Consider the following 17,227-nt stretch of genomic DNA (forward strand, 5'->3'; position numbering starts at 1 on the left):
CTAGAGTGCACAGTGTTCATTCAGTAATGGAAATTAGTGAGTCTGAGGCTCCTATTCAAGAGAATGTGGAGGAATGTGTAAAAAAGGAGGTGGAACTCTTTAATACATCATCAAAGAAGAGGAGAGGAGGAAACATCACTTTCCAGAGATCAAACAAACATGTGAGATATGTCTTTTGTATGACATTTTTCACTGTAGTTTTCAGTTTGTGTGGTTTTCTTTTATCACTTTGTTCTGCCTTGATGGCCATCACTTGCCCTTCAGTATAGTAAACACGCACCATAAAGGTGCTGGTTACAACAAACTTAAAGTCCACCAGCTTCATTTTGATATTTGACCTTTACTGTGCAGAAACATGTATCTGCAGAAGGAGAAAAGTTTCTCTGTGCTCACCTTTACCACCTTAAGTCTGAGTTTAAAACAAGATTTTGGGACATCACAACTAGTTTGAAAGCCACTTATGTTAATATATAAAACTTACACAAGTATAAAAAATTAAAGGTTCCAGCACACATACACTAAGACTTTCTTTAAAAACAATAATTGCATATTTATAGATTCTGGATTTTGGATTAGCCTAATTCAAAGCATAGTATGTTTTATATTAAACATGTCTGGTAGGGGATCTTTAAACAAGTGGAAAAATACTAATAATTGTTGAAATCTCTGAAAGATTTATTCTTAAAGTGTTTTTCCGACAAAATATCCAGTGTCTGTTGAAAGGTCACAAACATTTTTTGCAGCTGAGTCTTCGGTTATATTGTGTGTTTTTCTTGGATCACTGCTCCTACCCAGCTCCTCATCTGTTTATTATAATGAAATTTGGGATAGAAAACACAGCAGCAGACGCAGCAGGCCTACATTTTAGTGCGACATGGTTAAATAATGTTTATGTTATGGATTACTATGTGGAATCTACAGAAAACTTCCCAAATGGATCAGTAATAATACAAAGGCAAAAAAAAGAGTGGTGCCATCAAATACAGAAACGTGAGAATTTTTAATATGCTAAATATGTGTAGAGTAACAGGCACTCAATGACATGGGGAACACAGAAAAGGTTTGGATCAAATGCTTGACTGGTCTGCCCTCTGGTCAATCCACTGGCTTTGTGTGTTGTGATCACGGTGGGGGAGAAGACTAATTCTGGAGCCAGTGAAGGCAAGTCTAGTCATCCACAACACACAAATCAGATCTAACGGTCTGATATTTTTTCCTTGTGTTCTATAATAGCTAGAGAGCTTCACATTAATTGTGTCGATAAAGATGATGCACAGTACCAAAGAAATTCAAAAGGATAACATTTTCACAGGCCTCCATGACAAGAAAAGGCATTTCATTAACAAAGCATAGCATCAACAAAGTCTGCTCGTTTGTAGATCTTTTGACCCCATGCAGCGGCAAGAGACTGGTAAAATAAATGATGAATATATAACAAAGTTTACAAGCCAAGAAGAAAATATCATTCCATATCCAAACCTTTTAATTAAGTAAAAGTAGTAATACCACAGTGTAAAAATACTAAAATACATTCAAATCCTTACTTTAAAGTAGAGAAGTAATATTAGCAAAATGTACTTAAAGTAAATGTTTTTATTATGCAGACTATAAATTATACATTCTATTAATGGATATATCATTATATCATATCAACTCATCATACATACAGTGCCTTGCGAAAGTATTCGGCCCCCTTGAACGTTTTGACCTTTTGCCACATTTCAGGCCTCAAACATAAAGATATAAAACTGTAATTTTTTGTGAAGAATCAACAACAAGTGGGTCCCAATTATGAAGTGGAACAAAATTCATTGGCTATTTCAAACTTTTTTAACAAATAAAAACTGAAAAGTGGGCGCAAAATTATTCAGCCCCCTTTACTTTCAGTGCAGCAAACTCTCCAGAAGTTCAGTGAGGATCTCTGAATGATCCAATGTTGACTAATGACCATAATGATGATAAATAGAATCCAGCTGTGTGTAATCAAGTCTCGTATAAATGCACCTGCTCTGTGATAGTCTCAGAGGTCCGTATAAGACGCAGAGAGCATCATGAAGAACAAGGAACACACCAGGCAGGTCCGAGATACTGTTGTGGGAGAAGTTTAAAGCCGGTTTGGATAAAAAAAGATTTCCCAAGCTTTAAACATCCCAAGGAGCACTGTGCAAGCAACAATATTGAAATGGAAGGAGTATCAGACCACTACAAATCTACGAAGACCCGGCCGTCCTCCTAAACTTTCAGCTCATACAATGAGAAGACTGATCAGAGATGCAGCCAAGAGGCCCATGATCACTCTGGATGAACTGCAGAGATCTACAGCTGAGGCGGGAGCTCTGTCCATAGGACAACAATCAGTCGTATACTGCACAAATCTGGCCTTTATGGAAGAGTGGCAAGAAGAAAGCCATTTCTTAAAGATATCCATAAAAGTGTTGTTTAAAGTTTGCCAAAAGCCACCTGGGAGACACACCAAACATGTGGAAGAAGGTGCTGTGGTCAGATGAAACCAAAATCGAACTTTTGGCAACAATGCAAAACGTTATGTTTGGCGCTAAAAGCAACACAGCTCATCACCCTGAACACACCATCCCCACTGTCAAACATGGTGGTGGCAGCATCATGGTTTGGGCCTGCTTTTCTTCAGCAGGGACAGGGAAGGTGGTTAAAATTGATGGGAAGATGGATGGAGCCAAATACAGGACCATTCTGAAAGAAAACCTGATGGAGTCTGCAAAAGACCCGAGACGGGACCGGGAGGATTTGTCTTCCAACAAGACAATGATCCAAAACATAAAGCAAAATCTACAATGGAATGGTTCACAAATAAACATATCCAGGTGTTAGAATGGCCAAGTCAAAGTCCAGACCTGAATCCAATCGAGAATCTGTGGAAAGAACTGAAAACTACTGTTCAACAAACGCTCTCCATCCAACCTCACTGAGCTCGAGCTGTTTTGCAAGGAGGAATGGGCAAAAATGTCAGTTCTCGATGTGCAAAACTGATAGAGACATACCCCACGCACTTACAGCATGTAATCGCAGCACAAAGGTGGCGCTACAAAGTATTAACTTAAGGGGGCTGAATAATTTTGCCACCCAATATTTTAGTTTTTATTTGTTTAAAAGGTTTGAAATATCCAATAAATTTCGTTCCACTTCATGATTGTGTCCCACTTGTTGTTGATTCTTCACAAAAAATTACAGTTTTATATCTTTATGTTTGAGGCCTGAAATGTGGCAAAAGGTCGAAAAGTTCAAGGGGGCCAAATACTTTCGCAAGGCACTGTATGTATGTACAATCTAAATCTGTAAAGTAACCAGTAACTCCAGCTGTTCAATATATGTAGTGGAGTAAAAAGTAAAATTTTATCCTCTGAAATGTAAAGGTACTTTTTTGTCACAAACGCATACATGTAGCGAAATTCATTCTCTGAATTTAACCCATTCCCTCAAGGGAGCAGTGGGCAGCCATTTACAGCTCCCAGGGACCAACTCCAGATCTGAGCCAGTGCCTTGATCAAGGGAGAACCTAGTACATGTTTTTGATGGTGGGGGAAACCGGAGCACCCGGAGGAAACACACGCAAACATGGGAAGAACATACAAACTCCACACAGAAAGGCCCGGAACGACCTGGATTCGAACCAAGAACCTTCTTGCTGCGAGTGCTAACCATTGGGCCACCATGCTGCCTATGTAGCAGAGTAACAGTAGAAGAACAAGGACATATTCAAGTTCAAGTAGCTCAATGGTACTGAAGTGCAGTACTGGAGTCAATGTACTGCGTTACTTTCCACCACTGCACATGGTGTGTTTTTAGCTACCTGAGCTGTGAGGCAGGCTGGAGCATTGTCATATGCCCCATGTTATTCATGTGTTGTTCTACTGCTAGACAACCACATCAGCTCTGAGCTAACAATGAGCCGAGTCACATCCTCATGTGTGTCATGTGAGACGGTAACAGTCGGGGTACAGGTGTTAGGATGTTGATTTATGCGGTTACGAGAAGCCAAACAGGATAAAACAATAAGTGGATTGCCCTATCAAAGCTCCCCATCAACAGAGAGGGCTCATGACTATTGTGGTATGTAAGAAATAACACAGGAGATGGCCAAGTGTAAGAATGAGAATAGTTTCATGCTAAGGCATTACTACATCAAGTCCATTAGGCTTGTAATTGTAATAACTCCATTATGCTTATAACTGTTCGCTGGTCACTTAACAAGGACATTAATAAATGAAGAATAAAACATATACTTGTAGTTTAATATTCTGGACTTTGATTTATAAAGGTGGTGTGATGGTTGACTGTTGGATGACTGCATAGATGCAGAGATATTAGGGCTGAAACTATAATGATCAATTTATCATCAACTTACTGGTTAATTATTTGATCCATAAAATATCAGAAAAGTGAAAAATGTCAATCAAAATTTCCAAGAGACAAAGGTAAGGTCTTCAAACAACTTGTCCAAAAACAAAATACATTTTATCTACAGATGTTCATGTTTTTATAAATATATATTTTAATTTAATTTTAAGTGCCATTTTTGCTTGAAAAATTACTAAAATGATTACTAAAATTGTTTCTGCTGATTGACTGATTAACTGATTTAGCACTCACAAGTATTAAAGTATACTACTATAGCAGTGGTTCCAAAGTGAGTGCCACACCACCCTGGGGTGCCTTGAAGATGGACCAAGGGTCCTGTAAGATTTATGTCAATTTTTCTATGATTGTACATTTTTTATGATGTTTAATGGAGAGGGAAAAAACAAGGGCGACATTTATATTACCAAAATGAAAAAACATTTAAATAACTATAAGTATGCAGTTTTTTGCAGCAATGAGGGGATGTCTTGGGGGGAAAGTTTGGAAACACTTGACTATACTACTGTAGTATGGTATCAGTATAGTATAGAAGAATCTTGATTAACACATGCACTTAACTTACTCACAGTAATAACCAATCTATCAGCTGACATTTAGACAAAGCAGCTGTCTCGAAAGTGCACTTCAAACACCAACATTTGAGGATTTTAAAACATTTGAACACAGACAGACTTACGACTCTCTTGTGAATGTCTGGGTGACTGATGCCAATGTCTGTGTCTGGTTTGTTCCCCAGGTAGCACCCGACTATCAAACTCCCATCAGGCCATTGGAAAACCAAAATAAATATGTGTAACTATTTGAACTTGGAAGTTCATCCTTGACCTTTGAAAACATTATATGTAACAAAATAATCTAAAGTCAAAGGTCCACTTTTCTGAACTGCATCTCTTTATACAGCTTTATTTAGCTTTATTTGCTAAGTGAAGACTCTTAGACTCGGTTGCAAGCTCCAAAAGCTACTAAGTAGACCTCTGAGCTTTAATAAAACATTTGCTTATTTTATGGCTGTGTTTTACCCTGGTCTATTTAACAGGACAAAGAAGAGATATCCAAGAATTTAGCCTTCAAAATACAACACAAAGACAGACCTTGGGAAAAAGACCCTTTTCTATGAAATGGGGGTGTCCTGGTGGTTTTGTGGATTAGTGCATTTGTCCAGGAAACCATTCTCACTCATACCACTCTCCCATTCTTTCTCTTTGAAGTTCATGCACAGAACAACATAAAAACCAGCACTTGGATCTTGCACATACTTTATATCTTAACATAAACAATTAGAAAATTCAAGTTCTTGCTCAGTCAACCAGAAGCATGCCATCTGTTCAGAGACAGGATGAGAACAAGGACTGCTGGGAGATCAAGATAACCCGAGGCCAAATGCGTTATTGTGAGCTTCCTAGGTAGAAGGGAAATGATCAGTCAAACTAGCATGAAAAGGATCAAAGCGTCAAAGGATTTAATGACGCACAGTTGTGTTTATATGTCTTTACAGGATGGCATGTCTTCTGTATTTTTTTCCAAAAAACTACTTGGGACATTGATTCCTTAAGGATCGACATTTTCCAATTAATTATGGTCATTATGGTATTGCATAGGCTGAGTCAGTTAAGTTTTTGGTGTTATTTTTACTAAAACAATCAGGAAGCGCTCCCTCTGACCCTAAAATAATTTGCTAGGATGACACTACATTCCTTTCCCATGATCCAGCTGCATCTGTCTGACGGATGAGCAGACTGACTGAGTGATGGACTTGCCCAAACGACGATAGACTATAAACTGACAGATAACTTGAGAAGTTCTCTCAATGTTCATTAGTTCATTTTCGTGAATCCCATTAACTTCTACAGTAGCTACATTGGTTCAATCATCCATAAAAGTTAAATCCATGAAATTAAAGACAATGTCAAGGAAGAGGAGTGTATTCACTAATAGTCTGCCTTAGGTATATCTGTATTTGATTCTCTAATACTGTTTGGTAACTTATTCCTTTCTACAGAAGCCCTGTACACTGTCTGTTATGTACCTTACTTGATCTGGATCTTATTTCAGGTACAGTTAGAAAATCTCCATCTGATCTCGGCTTGGACTATACAAATTTATTAAAGTGGAAGAGCTGTACAGTTTTGTGCAGGAATGTGCAAAATATTGACCAGCAAAAGCTCACAGTATAAAATTTAAAGTACAAAGAATATGTGCAGGGGAGATAGTAAAGATGTGCGTAACACATAAAAGCAGATGTGGATCAGGATAACTGGAAAATATTATAATAAATACTGGATTGTAATCAGTGAACATGTACTAGGAAGCCAAACTTGATTCTGCATTGCACTGCGAGCTGACCAAAAAGGTTAAAGAAAAAACTTGTACTAAACGTTAACTTACAAGCTCAAATTGGTGCATAATTTGACAAAGCAGACATTACAGGCCACATTCTCTGATGTAGACTAGCAACTGATCCGTCAAGCATAAACTATATTTTCTTAGAAAGAGTCTTCATTTGAAATTCGGTAGAATTCAGGACTAGGCAGCAGCTACTGTGGTAAAATAGCCAAGAGTAACAAGAAACAGAGACTAAACTGAAAACATTGTGGGAAATGACTCCAGTATCCAGCTCTAAGACAATGGTGCTGTTTCAGGTCACTGGCCAGTACTTTCAGTCTCATTTACTGGTAGACTGGGACAACTGGGACAACTCAGTATCCTGCATGTTGATTCATGTGACTGTAGGTGTGTGGGGAGTGTTTTTTTATTTATTATGTTACACCCTGTGGGATAGAGTATTGCTGAGATGGATTGGGGGCGGACATAATTTTAAAAAAAAAAAAAATTTTTTTTTTTTTTTTTTTTTTTTTAAATTTAAAAATTTTTAAATTTTTTTTTTTTTTTTTTTTATAAAAAAATTTTTTTTTTTGTTTTTTTTTTTTTTTTGAAATACAATTAAATTTCTAACTAAAAAAAGGGATTTTTTTTTTTTTTAAAAAAAAAAAAAAAAAATTCTTTATTTACAATGTTTAATATTATGATTCTTTTAAAAAACATAGGAAAAATAAACAAATGTATCACTGAAGAACAAATCAGATAATGTCAGACAAGTTTCAAAGTCGCTGGTCCCAGAAGTTTGCATCAATTTTGTGTCTGTTTCTTCTAACAGACTGCAGAGATGTAGTCTCCTTTTCTATTTTAGCTTACTCAGCTGAGCATCAAGAAAGATTTATGATGCAGGAAAATTCAATACTTCAGGCAAAGTAAAATATAGAAATCCCAGGTGACACAGATTTTGTGATTTGCAGGTCAAAAGACATTTAGATGTGTGTGTTAAAGCTATAGTGCGTAGTTTCTGTCTCCCCCATGAGGAATTCTAAATAATGACAACAACACTGTGGGCGCATCTACATGATACAAGCCTTCCGTGATCGCGCACCCCCCCCGCTCCTCCACGCAGTTGCTAGTAGCCAAGGAGGACATGGAGGATTAAAAAAACATGATGGACTCTTCAGAAGAGGTATTTATCTATACTCAAGTTTCTGCGCGTGAAAGTCACTGGATGAAACAATCTACTGAACATAGCCATACTGAGAAATACAAAGACAGTTTTGTGGAGCTGAACTTCTTAATTAGCTTTGTATCAACTAATTTGGCAATGGCTTGAATGTAACGGACGTTCATTATTATAAAAAAGTTATGCACTAAAGATTTAAGAAGTGTCATAAATGCACACATTGACATATATTCATTTAAAGGCTAAAAATGTAACCAAGAGGTCTGAAAAAAACGTTCATGTTTCAAACAAATTTAGAAATAAACGAGACATGAAGATGTCTTTTGACCTGCAAATCATAAAATCAGTGTTAACTGGAATTTCTTTTTTACTTGACCTGTTCAATTGTCCTGCACCATAAATACCTCTCCATGTTAGCTGAGTAAGCTAAAATAAAAAAGGAGACTACAACTCTGCAGTGTGTTAAGAAGAAACAGACCCTTGTGCTCGAAAAGAGGGAGCCACAAAGTGTCGCAGACAGGGAGAGACAGCATTCTTATACTTTGAAATAATCTCTTCCTTCCTGCGTGTTATAGTGAGAGGAAACCAGTGACCATTTGTCTGTCGGGTTGTGCAAACAGAGGTGCCATGGTAACACCTCATGTTTGTCCTAGGGTTAAACATGGTTTAAAAATACAGTAATTTCTAGTTTGTTATTAAATGAGTGATTATACTTTTGTTGACCAACTTGTGACTTGAAGAATCATAGATAAAACCATCTTTTCCACTACATCATTAGTAGAACGTCTTGTCAAAATGTTTTCACAGTTTTCACGAGACAAACCGGACTGAATAAGAAACTTAGAGATGCCCAGGACAAGCAATGGATACTTAAAAAGACCTTTCTGTCTAACCTGCCGGCTCGGTGAAATTTGCCAGAGCTCTGAAACGCCCCAGAAGGATGATTGAGCAATCCCATCAGACCAAGTGAAAATAGCAGCTGAAGTGTTGCACTCCATAAGATCGCAGTAAGATTTCCCTATATGAATCTGCAGCAGGAGTATCTAAAAATAGGTTAATAACCTGAGCTAGTCTAAACATGCACATGCTGAAGCAGACATTTCCCAACACATGAACTCTACTGGAGCAAAGGGTACAACTTTAACAACCAAGGACTCAAAACATCTGAATGTTAAAGGATATTTATCTCGTCATCACTGTCAAACACTGATCTATTCCCACATCTAGTCTGGACACGTCAGTGTGGGTACCTCTACCCATGATGGGAAAGTTTAAAGCTGCTCAACTCTTTAATGTGAGATTCATTTCAAACTAGAAGGGCATAGACCTCTGCCAAGGCCATGCAATGTGTTGCAATGTTAAAGGGATACTTCACCGATTTAGCATTCAGCTTTGTATCAGTAGAAACCCGATAGTATTTCTGAATGAACGTGCTTTCCTCCCTCATGTCCCCCTGAGACGAGAGATCTCTGCATTTGGGGCCTGGAAAAAAATCTTCCGATGACGTAAAATGACGATTTTTGCGTCATCGGAAGATTTTTGGGCCAGAGGCAAGGACTACAGCCAGTTAGTAGGATCTACTTCCGCATGTTTTCAACACACCCACAGGGGGTTGGACTGCCGAGTCTGGCCGAGGTATTCCGAATGAAAACGACTGTCAGCCATCTTGAAGCTTCGCTAAACAGGCTCTCGGTTTTCAGCAGAAAACATTTACAACAATTATCTGCATTCAAACTACCGGACGTGTGTACCACCGGGATACATCGGTACAGATCGGAGAATATGCAGGAAACGTTATTACAGACGGAATACTCGGCACACTACGTGAGCTTCGCCTGCACGGAGACCAGCGGTGTTGCTCAATGCCGCTAGCCGGCAAGGGGACATCCTCATCGGCTAGGTGGAAAGCTAACGCTAGCTGTCCACCTGTCCCATCCATCCTGCTTGCAAGTGTCTGCTCATTAAACAACAAGCTGGACTACATCCTCCTTCAACGAAAATCCCAACGTGAGTTCAGAGACGGCTGTGTTTTTGTTTTTGTGGAAACATGCCTGAACAACAGTGTACCGGCACCGGGACTATCCAGCTACCAGGCTGCTCTCGCTGGCCCGTGGAGGTGGGCGGTGTTAAACAAACTGGTGTAGAAATAAAATCCAACTAGCTACTGCTAACTGCTGGTGGAGCTTGTGACTGTTAAATGCCGACCATTCGACATTCCACGCTAATTCACGGCTGTGTTTAGCTACACCAATGCTAGTATGCGTTAGCTGAACTTTACGGATCCTGCTTGCAAGTGTCCGCTCATTTAGACCACAAACTGGACTACATCCAACTTCAACGAAACTCCCAACGTGAGTTGAGAGACTGCTGTGTTTTTGTTGTTGTGGAAACCTGCCTGAATAGTGTACCGGACTGTCCAGCTACCAGGCCTGCTAGCCCTCCGAGCTAGAGATGCTCTGTCGCCGGGTAAAAGAGGTGGGCTGCGTTAACACAGAGTGGTGCAGAAATGTGGTGATTTGTATCCATTTAACTGCAAACTGCTGGTGGAGTTTGACTGTTAAATGCCGACCATTCTACATTGCACGCTAATTCTCGGCTGTGTTTATGCTCGGTGTTTACAGCCCACCAAGCGCTAATGCTAGTATGTGTTAGCTGAACTTTACGGAGCCTATAAAGTGTGTGTACTAAATGTAGCTTGTTTCGTATGTCGTTTTTATATTATGTCGTTTTTATATATGTTAAATGTGTAACACCACTTGAGTCACGATGAAACGTTGTCTCGTGTATATGGTTGAAATGACAATAAAACACGCTTGAGTTGAGTTGAATGCCTCTGTCTGTCTGTCAAGCGGTAGGCGTGGCTTGGGAGTGGACTCAAAGCAACGAAGCAGGTGCATTCTGGGATTTGGTGTTTTTCATCCATATAAGACCAAAACACATTTTCTGGCTTTTCTCGGCCTAGAAGGCACCAATTTAAAAAAAAAATTCACATTTCTACTACATAAGTGACCCAATTTAAAGATATATTAAGCTTTCCAGCGGTGAAATATTCCTTTAACGAAAGTGAAAAACAAGGTGTATCCGCTCCTAAATGTAATGAATTCTTCCTTGGCCCATGCTACAACCTTCCACCAACTTTCATGAAAATCAGGCCAGTAAGATCTTCGTAATCCTGCTGAAAGACAAACAAACAAACTAACTGAACCGAAAACATAACCTCCTTGGCGGTAGTAATAATAATACTAATAATGATGCAATGTAAAGATATTGCGTCAGCACTAAAACTCAGTTGCCACACCATCCAAATTGATTACATCAGTATGAAATAATCAACAACAGACATGTGCTTTGATTAAGTAGTTTTTCCATTTCAGCAATCTTTAGTACTTTCAGTAATTTGCACTACTCAGCCCAACTCCAGATTTTCATCAAAAATCAAAAGAATCATAGCCTATATCCATGAATATGGTCCCTACTGTAAATGGAGATTTACTGTATGCATGATGCAGTGTGTTAACGGGAGTCATGTCATAAATACCCACAGTGGGGGTAGGTTTTGTCTAGGATTAATACCACCACCAAAAATTTGTCTAGAATCTAGGCCCTAGATGTATTGTACATGATCAGGTCATATCGTGTGTTGAGGATATAAAATCCTGGATGACCCACAACTTCCTGATGTTAAACTCAGACAAAACGGAAGTTATTGTGATAGGACCAACGCACTGCCGAACTTCGTTTTCGAAAGATATAGCTACTCTGGATGGTATTGCCCTGGCCTCCAGCACTGCGGTCAGAACTTTGGGAGTTATTTTTGATCAGGATATATCCTTCAACGCCCATTTAAAACAAACCTCAAGAATAGCCTTTTTCCATCTTCGTAACATTGCCAAAATCAGGAATATCCTGTCTCAGAATGATGCTGAAAAACTAGTCCATGCATTCGTTACTTCTAGACTAGATTACTGCAATTCCTTATTATCAGGTTGCCCAAATAAGTCCCTTAAGGCTCTCCAGCTGATCCAGAATGCTGCAGCACGTGTTCTGACGAGAACTAAGAGAAGAGATCATATTTCTCCTGTATTAGCTTCTCTGCATTGGCTTCCTGTGAAGTCTAGGATCGAATTTAAAATCATCCTCCTGACTTACAAAGCTCTAAATGGTCAAGCACCATCATACCTAGAAGAGCTCTTAGTACCTTATTGTCCCACTAGGGCACTGCGCCTCGAATGCCGAGGCTACTCGTGGTTCCTAGAGTCTCTGGAAGTAGACTGGGGGCCAGGGCCTTCAGCTATCAGGCTCCGCTTCTGTGGAACCAGCTTCCAGTCTGGGTTCGAGGGGCAGACACCGTCGCCACATTCAAGAGTAAACCAAAACCCTCCTCTTTGACAAAGCTTATAGTTAGGGAGTGAGGAGTTGCAGCGTCCACCTAACCCGGCCCACCTGCTTCTCCCTCGTAGTTAGTTATGCTATTACAATTCTAGACTGCATGGGATGCTGTTTCCTTCCTATAACACACTGAGCTGCTCTCTCTTATCTACTTGTTACTTCTGTATGCATCCTGTCCCAGAATTGCTTGTTACTAATCTAGCTCTGGGGAGTTTACTCCCCGGAGTCCTTATGTTTCTTCTTCGCAGAGCTATGCTCTGTGATTCTCTGCAAATCCGGCCGCACCTGCTGCACCTGGCATCCTGCTGCATCCTGCTGCATCCTGCTGCATCCGCTGCATCCTGCTGCATCCGCCGCATCCACCCATGCTCTGCAGCACGCCGTTACATCCCGCAACGCCCTGCTGTGATGTTCCTATGCACAGAGTAGTCTGGATCCGGTATAGGGGACTGCACTACTCAGTATGACACCATGTGCCCTGCTATGACATGAACTTCCACGATAACCTTCGACGTCACTGTGACCTTTAATGTGACTATTATCGCCACTGTTCATCACACCCCCAACCGGCCCGTCAGACACCGCCTACCAAGAGTCTGGGTCTGCCGAGGTTTCTTCCTAAAAGGGAGTTTTTTCCTTGCCACTGTCGCAATAGCCACTGCTAATGCTTGCTCTTGATGGAATTACTGTAATTGTTGGGGTTTTGGAAATTACAGAGTGTGGTCTAGACCTACTCTATCTGTAAAGTGTCTCGAGATAACTTTTGTTATGATTTGATACTATAAATAAAATTGAATTGAATTGAATTGAATATCCTCCTTTAATGACCTCATTCCAGTCTGTGTTCACATTCATTCATTCGCAGAAGGTTTGCAGTGAAGATGTGTTTGTGTTACTGAAAAGCTGCAGATTACGGATTCTTTCTTCAACTTCCTTAATGTTGTCTTTAATATCGACAACCGTCTCTACCGTCATCAAAAACTCATAGGGGAAAACACAGGAAGCCCAAGCTGACAATCACAGATCTTGTGGTTCCCATGTGGTATCTCTGTAGCTCTGATGTGTAGTTAAATGTTTGAGGAGGCTACTGTATGTCAAAGCTATGCTGTAATCCTGTAACAACTATAAATACAACTTAAACAACACTAATTCTATTGTTAAACTGTTAAACTTTAGTTGGCTCCAGACTAGTTTGCATTTTGTTTCCCACTTCCCCAAATTGACAACATTTATTGTTAAGTTGCAACAACTGTGACAATTTTGTTGAAGCTTGTATTCTTAGAGGAGATGAAATATATTCTCCTGCCTTGCAAACCACAGGCTTCAATTTATATAAACAGGCATTACATCAAGTTAAAACAACGCTGAGAATCAAATATGTCCTCGGCCTTTTCTAATTTGTGAGTGACCAGAAAAAAAAGAAAACTCAGGAATCCAACTACACACAGCACTTATTAATAGAAATTAGGCCACTAATGTAATCAGGACTTGAGCCAAGTCATACATGCACATTGAGGTACAAAGTCATCTAGCAGATGCTCTCATTTAGTAATCATTTACAGTCTAAATACGAAGCAGCATGTCACACGATTTCAGGAAACAAAGCAGAACTGGCCGAAAGGTGTAATGACTATGGTGATGATAGAACGCTAAGTGCAGCAAAAGGAAACCAAAACAGAATAGTTGCCACCGGACAGATAAACAATGAGATGAAACTCTTTTTATAGCTCTGTGAAATCGAGTGGAGCTGCAGATTTAGGTCAGAGATCATGTATAGAAGGGTGACAGAGTGGTGGACACTAGAAAGAGAAGACCTGAAATATACTTTTACCTGGGAGGAAGACAAAGAGAATATGAGTGAACTGACAGAGTGAAAAGTGGAAAAAGTCAGACAAACATAGCAGGACGTTGCTTTAGCTTTGAGCTGGCAAATTGCAGTGCGGCATCTCTTTTCCATTACATTCACTGGTCTGTACAGAGTCGGGCGACTCGCAGCCACAGTCCCTGACTTCTCTCTGTTGTGCTCATTGAACGGTGTGTGCTGGAACTACAACTCCATTAAATCCATAACTTTCTGTTCAGTAAAGCAATTTTCTTAGAGATCCATCGGTGGAAAGTGATTCAGGTACTGTGCTTAATTGTTAAATAAATATGTAATAAACTTATCAAATGGGGCTCCTTGTCACCTATAGATGTCTCAAGTGTGATTTCCTCTCAAAACCACATCAGATTGTTTCATTTGAATAACTGTTCTAGTTATCCAACATTTCACAAACAAAATCAATCACATTTGTGTAGCAAACCCTATGGGACCTTGGACCAAACTACCTAACCTTATATAAAAAAAATACTTATCATAAACCAGCTCCACCTTAGCTAGCAACACTCCTTACCCATTGACGCATCAGTATTAGCTGCAACTATCTAACAGTGTAATGAATACAAATCAGTCACATGGGCCATTTTTCTGCAGATCGAGCAATTTTACTTAACTTACTAGATTCTTTTTATACTTGAAGTACATTTTGCTGCGGATACTTCTGTACTTTGTTTCAATGCAGGACTTTTACTTGTAATGTATTGAGTATTGAGTATTTTTACATGAATGTAATGGTAATTTTACTTAAGTTAAGGATCTGAATACTTCTTCTACCACTATAGATACCACCATCATCTTAACCCTTACCATCCTGCCCCCAATCATCATCATCATCATCATCATCATCATCATCATCATCATCATCAGCCCCAGAGTCACCATCTTCTTGTTCCTTGTGATCCTCCTAACCATCCGTACTACCACTTGTTATCATCCTCGTAATTATCTTAATTGCAATAATCACCATCATCACCATCAAACCCACTCCACAGCTACGGCGGCTAATTTCATCTTTGGCCAGTCACTCAGAATTTATAAGCCCCCGACCACATAAACCATGGAAGAATTTGACGAGTCCTCGCCACATTTTTCTATGTATCCATCTCCATAACAACATATCACACTAAAGTGCACTGCACAAGAAAAATACGGCTGAACCACAAACTCTACAACACAGAGCTGCACCCCGCCCATGGGCAAGCAAGCACAAAACACTGCTATTCAAAAGTCCTGCGCTGGAAAGAAAAAAGGGTCACCAATGTAAAAAGAAAACTGGTTTAAAATGCTGACCGCTATTAAACATGTAACAACATATAAGAAGAAAGTGAAGAGCAGCCTCAGGGTCAATTTTGTTTAACTGAAAATTCTTGCAGTTTCAAACAGATATGGACAATATTTTGAGGCAGTTTGGGGTTACTTTGCCAACAGCTGTGACTCAACCACAATGTTTTTGTGTGTTTTTGTTTTGACCAATTACAATCATGTTACAAGCAACACTGCTCCCCTCCATTGACCTAAAAGGCCCCCTATGTAGTTTACCACTCAAATAGCAGCATGAAAAGCTGTGAGTGATGTCTAATTTATTATTTGTACTCAAACTATGTTTCCACAAATGAACAGTTTGGGGTTTTAAGTGTGGAAAAAGTCCTCGCTAGAGAATCAGTGTTGGTCCGAGATAATATGAGGTAACTTTACCCTGACAAGAAGTAAAGGTGGAAAATGAAAAAAGGGACCCAGGGCCAGCACCCAGGAAACCCATCTGTGAAGATAAAAGGGGCAGTGATCTTTGTTTTTATGCCACAGGAATCTGAGTCACAGTCAAAATATTTGTTTAAGCCTATCTACTGTCCGAGTTGGATATGTGAGAAACACTCCCTGGCACACATATATAGGCTAATTCATGCACACCCACATTACCATAGAATGTGCAGGGCAGCTGCATGTGTGTGAATATGTTGCAGGCTATGCACAAACAAAAACCACATGCAAACAACATAGTGAGAGGAAGCGGTCATGGAGTAATTATCTCCTGGGGCTAACATGGGCCTTGTGTACCTGTCTAATGATTCAAACATGCAGCACAGTACAGTACACCATCTGTGTACTTCTGCTTTCTTCAGTATAGTCCAGTACTTTCCACAGGAAACCCTAAGTAACAGAGGTGGAACCCACCCAACCAGAGGTGGACGTCTCCAGAGGCAAACGTCTCCACACTTCCATAATTATAAATTAGACTTTGCCATCAGGGCTATTTTGTTTTTAAAGATTAAAGAAATAAACATTTAACATTACTTGTACGCATATTGAGAAAAATATTAGTTACTTTAATACAGATGACATGACACCAACTTCTCAAAGTTGCTGAGCAAACTTTATATTGTTGGGTATTTTAATAAACTATTGTAGTGTAATTTTTTTTTTCCTTGCTCTGTTCCATTTCCTTGTGACGATGTCCTTGCGACAGTCCAAGCCAGCAGCCTGACGTGCCTCCAGCAGAGCCAGAATACCCACAGTCCTCCTGGGATGAGACCCAGCCTAGTTTTTCACAGTCTGCACTCAGTTCACAATCAGTTATTTCAAGCTTTCTTTGCTGCTTATTTTCATTCTCAACTAAGCTTTTGGGAGTTTTAAAAAACTTAATTTCACCAAATTCTTAATTTCAAAAAGGCACTTGACAGTTGTAACAAACACTATTGGAGCCACCCTCTATTATACAATCCACCTCAGACGGGGCGACGCTGTGTCCCAATGTTTAAAGATGTACTGAGTGTCTTATTACAACTGATCACATATGAGCATAAACTGTCAGACTAAGCAGGTGAAATAAGACAAATAACACACCACAGTGCTCTTATCGTCCAGCATAAATGACCTTAATGAGGGCAGAAGTTAGTTTTCCATTAAGGGTTTGAATCATGGCACAAACATAATGAATTTAGGATTATTTATGTAGGAATAATATATTACAAATTTTTGATAATAATGCATTTCTGCTCTAATGACGGCCTTCAAGGAGAATAAGTGATTGCTTTGTACAATGTGATATTCCATGTACATTTTAG

The 17,227-nt window shown here is 39.5% G+C and overlaps 1 protein-coding gene across 3 annotated transcripts in view; it reads right to left on the reverse strand.

Moving 5' to 3' along the window:
• pde4ba (phosphodiesterase 4B, cAMP-specific a) overlaps window positions 1–17,227 on the reverse strand; it is a 196,789-nt gene that overhangs the window by 68,490 nt on the left and 111,072 nt on the right. The gene's annotated exons all lie outside the window — the stretch shown is intronic.

Source organism: Perca fluviatilis, chromosome 9, assembly GCF_010015445.1.
Source record: "Perca fluviatilis chromosome 9, GENO_Pfluv_1.0, whole genome shotgun sequence".
NCBI classification, from domain to species: Eukaryota; Metazoa; Chordata; class Actinopteri; order Perciformes; family Percidae; genus Perca; species Perca fluviatilis.